The sequence below is a fragment of the Medicago sativa genome, chromosome 5 (assembly GCF_051527215.1).
Source record: "Medicago sativa cultivar Bolivia chromosome 5, Bolivia_mono, whole genome shotgun sequence".
NCBI lineage: Eukaryota > Viridiplantae > Streptophyta > Magnoliopsida > Fabales > Fabaceae > Medicago > Medicago sativa.
The window spans coordinates 49,014,467-49,022,448 of record NC_140753.1 but is presented as its reverse complement, the minus strand read 5'-3'; the positions used below and the strand labels follow the sequence as shown (position 1 = coordinate 49,022,448).

At 31.1% G+C, this 7,982-nt stretch overlaps 1 pseudogene across 1 annotated transcript; it reads right to left on the bottom strand.

Annotated features, from left to right (window-relative positions):
- Positions 1-5,569: 5,569 nt before the first annotated feature.
- Positions 5,570-7,536, bottom strand: LOC146922646 (ethylene-responsive transcription factor RAP2-4 pseudogene; annotated as a pseudogene). Its single transcript, XR_015012544.1, has one exon. The product of XR_015012544.1 is annotated as an ethylene-responsive transcription factor RAP2-4 pseudogene (transcript).
- Positions 7,537-7,982: the final 446 nt, after the last annotated feature.

Sequence of the window (7,982 nt, the reverse complement as noted above, 5' to 3'; positions counted from 1 at the left end):
TATCACTTTATCACTTTATTCCTTAGCACTATCTCACATGAATCACTTATATCCCTTACACAAGTATAATTTAAAATTTCTACATTTTCATTTCAAAATAGTATTGTATTAGCATTCAAAATGTTCACACACTGCTTGGCTTGGTTGTTTTATAAAAGTGATAAAATATCTCAGTAGTTAACATTAATAAATTATGGAAAGATATCTTACAAAATAGAAATTAAAAAATAGAATAAAAAATTTGAGTTTGGGAGTGACAGTTTCTAAAATTGTATAGAAATGCTATTTAGGTTGTAATTGGATTGTCAAAAGAAAAAGCTTGTAATTAGATTAGCATTATAGGTCACATATTTCCCTCCTTTTCTAAGAAGTGCTTGCACCTCCTTTCTAATTTTTAAGAATTTTAATTTCTGATGTCATTTCAATTTTTCAATAACATCTATAAGTATAATCGGCTCTTTTCTACAAAAGCTAAACCAGTCTAAAAATATAAACTAAAAGAAAATGTCAAATCCATTTAGCTAATTTAGGGTTCCTTTCCATTTCATAGTTTTGAATTGGACTTGTTAAATTCTTAAGCTCTTAAAAGATAATCCTAGTCATGGAAACTCGCTTGAATAATTTGCAATCGATACAAAATGAAGTCTATTTGAAGGTTTATGGAACATATTGAAATTAAAGACAATGGTTTTTGTCGTCGATTCTTAGCGAAGAAATTTTTAATAATCTAAAGTTCGATTGGGACGTCAATAAATTCATATCAACCATTCTACTCTAAACTAATTAATCACTCAACTTCAGTCACTTGGTTATACAGATTTAGCTTGGTCTACCTACGGCCTAATTATGAGTTGTTTCATATCTTATCAACAATAGTAATATCTAAAAATTTGTGGTTCTAAGCTTGATTCAAACATTTCCAACAAGTCGGCTTAGAATTTTGTGTTCTTTTAGTATTAGTGTGTTAGATAGACCACATTAACAAGACTATTATATATAGCCATGTAGCAATCATTTTCATTCTTCTCTTTTTTTCGTAAGTTTCTTTTACAAAATGTAATTTCTCTTTGAAGCACTGCTAGACATGAAATATGAGCACTTGTTCCTTTTGAAATTCGAACCTTAATTTACCGGACTAACCCTTGAGCCACAGTGGATTTTTTTTACACACCAGCCTGCAATTAAATATCTTCTATTCATAACTATTTGCTAAAAAAATTTTTGGACAAAAAAAAATATTTGCTAAAAATATTACTAGTATTAAGGTTTGTTATTTATCGAACAATATAATGTGCTTATGATAGTGTCAGAATTCTCATACAAAATAAAATAATGTCAGAGTTGTGTCATACGAAAAAATAAAATAGTGTCAGAGTTCTTGCAGTAAAGTATTAATTTAATCATCTAAGGTCTAAACCACCTGTAAACAAAATCTATGGACTATGATAGACAAAATAAATATTCTTACATCTTGTTAAGGTATCTTACATTTTTTTTAGCAAATTTTTAAGGTATCTTACATAGTACAAAAGATAAAAAGTTAAAAATACCGGTCGAGTATGAGACAAAATTTTAAACAAGTATCTCATCAAAAAAATATACTGTAATAAAAAAGCAACAAACTTTTGGGAAGAACATGTGATCATGTGTGAAAGGGTTTTTGCTCTTATACCAATTTTTTGTGAGCAATAAGGACAAAACTTTACATTGGGAGTGAGTGTCTTTGTCTAAAATGGGCAAGGTTCACTGAATGGAATAACTAGAAAGTAAGTAAATTCAAGCAAAACGTGATTAGATTCTCAAACGAGTATTTTGTGTTTCTTGTTTTCTTCGATGGGAACCTCTCACGTATTTCAAATTACCAACTTTTTTCAAGAGAAGTTGAAGATAAAATATTGAAGTAAAAATTTCCCCAACGTATTGTTTTTTGATGTAAGAAAAATGCTTGTTGTTATAGTTTTATTACTACAGTAATCGCAGGTGGATTTGCGACTCGCAATAAGTCACTGTAATTTTGTAAAAACTATGCTATGAAGCCAAAATTGTAGGGTCTAACATGTAACATGGAGTAACGATTCAATTGAGTCCTTCAAAAAAGTCACACTTAAATGTGGTTAATTACATTGTTGCATGTTGTAATATTGTTAAAGGCGCTAAGAACCCAAATTCCAAACATGCTCTTAAACATTATTGACTAACAAAATATCAAACATTTAAAATTTTCTCTAACAGGAAGAACTAATGCACTAGGTCTTTGATTGTTAAGAAATTTGATGTGCTTCCTCGATCAATGGTCGGCCTGTAAGGGTATGTAAGGCTATTAAAATCTCAACTTTAGGTCTACCAACATAAAATTATTTTCATTAGGTTTTAAAAATAAAAAGGCTTCATATTCAAACAAAAAATATCTCATATGATAAAACTTTTTTTCAGTCTCACTATTAAAAATTATTGGACCACATACATCTCTTCATCAATTGGTTAGACTCAAGTGGTAAATCGGGTTTACTTAGGATTAAGATTTAAGATTGAATGACCAAAGAAAACAACCTAATTTAATTTTAGACAAAATAATGTTGTACATTAAATTAAATTGATTGACAAAGCATATTGATTTTTTAAAATTATTCTTGACTAAAATTTTCTTAATTAATGACACCAAATGATAGTAAACTTTTCTTAAACAATGTTTAGTTGACCATTAAGTAGATGAATGCGTAAGATTTTTTTACATTAGTCTTAATTCAATGGGAAAATTACATTCACCTCCCTTGAGGTTTCAAGGGACAACACATACACCTCCTCTAGTTTAAAAATAAACATTGACCTCCTTTATTTGTTTCTTTAATTAACATATTCCTCCCTTGTATGTTAACACCATTAGTAGTCAGTTAACTTCTCTGTTTTAATGGAAGCTTGTGTCAGCTATGATGTCTTTGACCATGGCAACTCCTTGCATGAGAAATTGGTGTCTTACCTGTGGCAAATTCAAAAAAATTACACAATGGGGAAGAACGATTTGATTATAAATAAATCAATTAAAGCCATGAAACTAGCAAACAATTCATCAATCAACATACACCACAAACTAAACTGTTCGAACTCCAACACATTTATTTGTGTGTGTGAGTTTATAATGACTTTTTCATTTCGTCGATAAGAAAAAACTTTTTTTAAACTAAGTATATAAATTTAATCTTATTTATATTCAAAGAGAAATGTCAAACATTTCAGCACACTGAACATAGATAATGTTTTGAACCAGAAAAAAAAGGATATGATTTCTAATCATTTGTGGAGGAAGTACTGATGATATTCTGATAGGATCTTTACCCTTCAGATAGCACTAGCGGGTATTAACTTCCACTGATATTTCAACAATTTAACGTATTCGATGAATCTCAAAAAATCTTGCAATTGATCCACTAATGCTTCAACTAGCCGAAAGTAGCCTACAAAAATTTATCAATGATAACATGTCCAGTCTTATGAAAATGGTTTGTTACTTTGTTTCAAATCTTAGTAATCACTCTAGCACACAACCATATGGGTCACGAAATTCACCGTATCACAGACAAATCAAGAATCTTGCATAACCAATTTGAAATGGGAAATGTTAACTTGTGCCCTTAAGGCACAAGTTTAGAAGCCAAATGTAGAAATAATGTATTGGAATGTGTGCATTAAATTTAATCTTTAATATTTTAATAAATTGAATGCACAAAATTTAAGAGAATATTTCTTTTTTTGGATTTCCTAAAATGTGCCCTAAGGGCACAAGTTAACACTACCCATTTGAAATAGAAGCAGTGAATTAATGTAGCAATAGTCAATAATTTAAAAACAAATAAGAAGATAATAAATACACAAGTGGTTCAGCTAATGTGACCTACTCCCTCCGGTCACTATTATAAGCAAATTTTGACTTTTTAGGTTCATTCAATAAATGATGTATGTGATCTACAATATAGACCACATACATCATTTATTGAATGAATCTAAAAAGTGGAAATTTGCTTATAATAATGACCGGAGGGAGTATATAGTATACACAGAAAGAATAGTCTTTACGTAGTTTCCAAGATTAAATGTGACCTATATAGTATACTCCCTCCGGTCCTAAATATAAGCAAATTTGACTTTTTAGGTTCATTCAATTAATGATGTATGTGGTTCATACTATGGACCACATACATCATTAATTGAATGAACCTAAAAAGTTAAATTTGCTTATATTTAGGACCGGAGGGAGTACACAGAAAGAATAGTCTTTACGTAGTTTCCAAGATTAATCAAGCTTAGAATAGTGTCAAATCAACTTCCCCATAAAAGATGCATAAATTTAATAAGAATATATTTCGATGGAAAATAAGTCTAACATTATTTTGGAAAACTTAGATTAGTTCTGTTGTAAATAGGGTGTTGTATTGGGGAGGAGATTGTCTCCGGTTTTTTCTTCCCAAGTGTGATCTTAGCCGTCCATTGTAAAAGTAAGAGAATGTGTTTTTAATGTTAAGAAATGAGAGAGAGTGTAATTAAAAATTTAGATGCATGCAACGCAGAAAACTGTAGAGTTTTCCACTAGTACACTTGTACATGAGATGTAACATTATTTGATTTGTGTACCGTGGAATTAACCTCGAGTTTAAGGATAATTTATAAGATGAGTGTTATTTGAACAACCAATTTGATGACAATTTATTTGACAACCATAATTTACAAAGAAAAAGTAGTATTGACACGGAAATCATAGCAATAGAGAGATAAAATAAAAAATAATGTGAGTATGAGAGAGAAAGTTGTCACCAAATGAATGTTCAAATATCATTTCTCGATTTATAAACATTCACACTCCTCAAACCTATTAGTCACCTTTTAGAAACAAAATTGTTTCACATAAACTGCAAAATTGACAATATCTCAAAAAAAAAAAAAAAAAAGGTGCTAGAATGAGGTCTAAGAGCTCACATACGTCATGTATATATATATATTGCTTGAAAATCGAGTTTTGAACTTTAAAGTAATTTATAAACATCATTGAAGTGCCTTTTAAGGACAAAATTATAAGACATGCATAAGACTCAAGCTCAACTCCACGTTTATTAGTCCCGTTTAAGAAATCTCGTAATTTTCTCTCAAGTTTACATATCTCAGCTAGATATATAGATACAACTTGCTCTCCAACTTTTAAGAGATTTAGTTACAAGTTACACTCAAGGTTTTAAAAAGCACTGGTTGCATCACGATCTTTGATTTTGTTAAAAATTGCAATCAAATGCAGGTTCACTTGCAAAGCTTTGTTATCATGGAAACATAAAAAAAATCATAATATCACGGCACAGATCGCACTTGTGAACTTCTGCAAAATCTCGATGGATCAGCACTCAACAGGATTCTGCTAAACTCACCGTCAATTCAAACATGCGATGAATTTGAGTCATATTAAGACAAATCATCTTCTAGAACTGAATTTGTTGAAGCTAATTTTGAGGCATAGTTAACACAATTAAACCAGCAAGCAAAATAGATGATAATAACAAAACTAGAGGTCTATCACACAAGTAATAAATTACTAATATAATACTATATTCTCATTCAATAATAGAATTGGATTACATCAATAACAATGTACCATAATTTGACCCAATAGACCATAACATAAATAAGACCTAAAGCCAAAGTCATTCTCCTTAGCCAAGCAAGTAAAAAAGCCAGCTGACCAAGGTAGACAGATTTACAACATATTTGACATAGTAATAATAATAATAATAATAATAATAACAATAAATAATTCTCCAAATTTCTAGAAGAAGCACTACAATTTTCAAAAACTCAAATTGTAGTAGCCACTAATAAACCCTACTCCAAATTCATCCACCATCCATGTTTCAAAGAGAAGCCCAATCAATCTCATAAGAAGGAAACTTCTGCAAATTAAATTGTTCAAAACCATTCTCCCATTGTGGCTCAGCAAATTCACCAAAAGTAAGATCAGAAAGTGGAGAAGAATCATCAGAACCACCTTCACTATGTGAAGACAAAGAAGAACCTTCAACAACAACCTTGGTATTGGTATTGTTGTTATCATCATTATTATTTTCAACAACAACCAATGGTTGAGGTTGAGCTTCAACCTCTTTCTTCAAACTCTTCTTACCCTTCCCTTGTTTCTTGTTCTTGACATCACTACTATTGTTGTTACCTAAACTCTCACAAATAGCATCAAGTTTAGCATCAATAGATGAATGCAAAACCTTAAACTCACCAAACAAACCACCTTGTTGTTGTTGGTCTTTCATGTTTGGGAAATTAAGTCTAGCAAAATCACCTCTTAATCTATAAGCAGCTCTATCATAAGCCAAAGCAGCTTCTTCAGCAGTGTCAAAAGTACCAAGCCAAAGCCTTGTCCTATTCTTGGGTAGTCTTATCTCAGCAACCCATTTTCCCCAATGTCTTTGCCTTACACCTCTATAAAGCTTTGTGGGCTTTGGAGGTACACCAGGCTGTTTCATTGGGATGGGCTTAGGCCCAAGAAAGTTCAAGCTTGTGTTGTTGTTACTTTGATGGGTTTGTTGAAACTGGATCTGGGCTTGGATCTGGTTAATTTGAGATGGGGTTAAGTTGTTTAGCCCAATAACAGAATTTGGTTGTTGTTCAAAGCCAATGAAATTATTTTGGCTAGTTGATGAATTACCTAAAGAAGGAAATTGGTAATTCATCATGGATGAACAGTAACCATTTTCTGTGTAGAAATTGGGCTGTGGAGGAAAAGAAGGAGGTTGAGGGGAGAAAGAAGGTTGGAAAAAAGGGGGTGTAGAAGAGTAAAAAGGGGATGATGAGGAAGAGGAAGATGAAGTTGAAGGGAGGTGTGAATTTAGAGAAGGGGGTGATGAAGGAGTAATGGAAGAACTCTTCATAAAAGGTTCAAGAACTTCCATTAACTCACCATTGAATGGATCTTGTGAATTGTTGAAGAAATCCATTCTACCTGAAATTTAATTAATTAATTTATCAACAAAAAATTACACAGATCTTAAATAAAATTAACCTGTGTTGCTTAAAAACTTCAAAAAAAAAATTGAAATTTTTTAAGATGAAATTAAAATAAAAAAAAATTGGTGAAAGAGGTTTAAAATAGACAACCTCTTTGAACCAGAAAATGTTCTAAAAAAATAAAAATGAAAGCTTTGAGGGATCAAAAACAACCCTCTTAGCTGATTCAAAGATAAGAAAAATTAAACTAAAAAAAATTATTATTTTTTTTCAAAATTAAAATAAAAAAAAAAAACTGGATCTCGATTCTGAAAACACCTGGCTTTCTGGGTATATGTTTTTAAGAGAAAAAACTCAAAAAAATGATAACATGAAAACACAGATGATTAGCAGAAAGGGATACAGAGAAGCGGGGTGTAAAGAGAAAGGGGGGGTGTAAAAATGAAGATTAGAGAACAATAAGAACCACTGAAAATGTGAACACTCTTTTTTTCTCTCTCACTCTCAGAAACTTTGTTTGGTGTAAAACTCTCAGCCACTCTTGGATTTGTCATTGTGACACAAACACATTTATATAGTACTTGAGTACCTTCATTATTACTAATAATTAGTTTAAATTAATTTTAATTAGTTTAAATTTTAAGTGTGATTTGGTTAACCATGGTTTGGTTTAGTCATGGTTCTTTGTCTTGATGTGAATCAGATTTTTGTCATGGTTTAAGGTTTGGACGGATGAGATTGTGACACGTATTGATATTTTTGATGAGAAGACAGGTGGAGTGTTAGATGGGTCCAGGTGTATGAGTGTGTTTAACGTTGTTTGACCATGTCTTTGCGCGTTCCCATTTCTAGCACTGAATTCAAAGATGCCTTTTTTCTTTGATCATGATTATGAAATGACCACAATTACTCCTTCCTGTGCTAAATTTTACTACCCTTGTATTTTTAACCAGTCTTCCATAAAAAATTTACTTTTTGTTGCAATGACC